Source organism: Colias croceus, chromosome 21 (assembly GCF_905220415.1).
Source record: "Colias croceus chromosome 21, ilColCroc2.1".
Classification (NCBI taxonomy): Eukaryota; Metazoa; Arthropoda; class Insecta; order Lepidoptera; family Pieridae; genus Colias; species Colias croceus.
In genome coordinates this window covers 296,023-298,482 of record NC_059557.1, presented here as the reverse complement: position 1 = coordinate 298,482, position 2,460 = coordinate 296,023, and the positions used below count along the sequence as shown (strand labels likewise).

The following is a 2,460-nucleotide window of genomic DNA, read 5'->3' as shown; positions in this document are numbered from 1 at the left end:
TAAGTAGGTACTTAATACCTAAATGTTATTTAATTTTTATTTCAAAACCAACATTTTTATAGTGATATTATATAGGTGAGAGCATCCAGCAAGAGTTTTCTGTACCTAATTGATTATTACTCTTCTTTTTGAGTAGAATAATCTGTATTTTGTTATGTGTGCGTCTGTTATGTTTATGCTATTGATTGATTTACTTGGAAAATTCTATACTTAGAACTATTAAAGTGTCTTATTGAATCTGGCGTAATGATGGATGTATGAATTAAAATAAGACAAAGTTTATATTTAAAAAAATGATTTTCAAACACTGGTTTACATTTAAATTGTGAAATCTAATCTTTAAAATCTTCAAGTCCAAAGGATTTACAGAATCAGGGATTATCTCTATTTCTGATATCGTAGAATGATCAGAACTTTCATTATGCTCTTATTAATTTTCACTTTCCCCACTGCTATCTGCTACCTGTGTAAATAATCATTTTACCGGAAAATTCAACTTTGAAACAAAACTGAAGGGTATGTAACAGCAGCTCTATATAATTCCATACAGAGATAATACGTGCGTGCGGTCACCACCAATATATAAAGACGACTGACTGATTTTTGAATTTTTTGACTGACAGGCTACCGTCACCTATCGCCCGAATTGTTTTCGATTGTGTATGACCCTATTTCTTTCAAACAAGGTGCAAGATGCAAGTGCATTGTTTAGGCACTTACGATTCAATGATTCGGGTGTTTCTGGAAATACGATAATTAGCGAAGATCTGCATGCGCATTATTAATTTTGCATTACCAAACTGTCTCTACATCCTCATTAAAAAATGTAATACACTGCCATCTAGTATTAGACCTTGAAACTACAATTTATGAGCAAACTAAAAACTTTGTATTAGTTCCATCATTTACCATAGCGTACAGTGTTTCCTTTTCTTTCTTTTTTCTGCTTACAGACCCATTGGGTCATTTATTGGAATCCTGTGAAAATCCTATATTAGCCAACTTCCAAGAAAATCATTATGTATTCTCTGGCCTCTGCTGTATGTTTGTTTGTAAGATTTATCATTTTTCAAATCATCAAAAGGTCAGAATTGGTTTCAACATTATAAGATATTATTTATGATTGATCTCTCTATTGGTCTACAAAGTCTATAACTTACTAGAATACCAGGCAATATTTGATCTACACAAACACATTAATCTATGCTAATATTTTAAAGCTGAAGAGTTTGTTTGTTTGAACACGCTAATCTCAGGAACTACTAAAAAATTCCAACGGTGCTAGATAGCCCATTTATCAAGGAAGGCTATAGTGTATAATATATCATTACGCTAAGACCAACAGGAGCAAAGCAACACGGGTGAAACCGCTAAGGGCATTTATTAACATATTCATTGCTCTGACTTAAAATAAAAAGGCATACAGGCATTAAATCTTTATAATATGTATTCCTCTTCCTACTCAAGATTCCATTAGAACAATATTGATAATAATTTATTATTTATTCACATACTCAACAACAACTCTTTGAATATCTCAATATATATACAACACAATTTAATTGTAGTTACATGGAATACATAAAATCAACATTAATTTTACATCCATTATCTTCATCAAAGGAATCTGAAAACAATTTTTTAAGTGACATTAGTACCTATTTCATGATAATACAAAATGTAATACCTACTGCTTAAATTAACATTAGAAACAAAACATATATTGTTTTTTAATTTTGAGTTTCTCTTACCTATATATTTTTATTAAATAAGTACAACTTGATGTTTCAAATGATGGTTATTATATGTACATTAGAGTAATGATTTCATAAACACCAGTTTGGCAAATTTATTCAAATTCCATTAATCTAATTGTAACAAGCATAATATTATGTATATTTTGAAACGTATTAAGTATTTGATTGATAAAGTTGGATTATATCGCTGTAAAGTGCTTGACAATGAGCACTAGAGTGTTATCGTTTCACTAATTGGACATAGGTCATTGAACATATTTTCTTAAATAAACAATAATTTATAACTATCTATTGTGGAATAATTGAACCTTCAATTTAGATTGGACTCTTTTAGAGGACAAACCAGGATAAATATAAATATACACTTACTTCTGCTTTTCTAATTCGTTTTTCTAAATACAATTTAAAGTTATTAAATTATTTCAATTTTCCTGAGCAATTTTCACTTATCACTATTGACATCAGACATGTCAGTTTTGACAATCTGTGACCTAAACTCAGTGCCACAGATACCTAACTATATATTATTAGGCTCAGTGCTACGCTCCTACACAAGCTCCTACAACACGCTCTAGTGTAAAAAATATATTTTTTGTGTGGACCACATGTGGATCTTTGCGTGGACCACTTAAAATTTAAATAAATACATATCATTACTTAACTTAGTCTTTTAAAACATAGTGAAGAGCATAAAGATTAGTAA

At 29.8% G+C, this 2,460-nt stretch overlaps 1 long non-coding RNA gene across 1 annotated transcript; it reads right to left on the bottom strand.

Moving 5' to 3' along the window:
- Positions 1-1,425: 1,425 nt before the first annotated feature.
- LOC123701465 lies at positions 1,426-2,231 on the bottom strand. The gene is made up of 2 exons (XR_006752739.1): positions 2,127-2,231; positions 1,426-1,627 (listed from the first exon to the last, which is right to left on the bottom strand). It is a non-coding gene; the product is annotated as an uncharacterized LOC123701465 (long non-coding RNA).
- Positions 2,232-2,460: the final 229 nt, after the last annotated feature.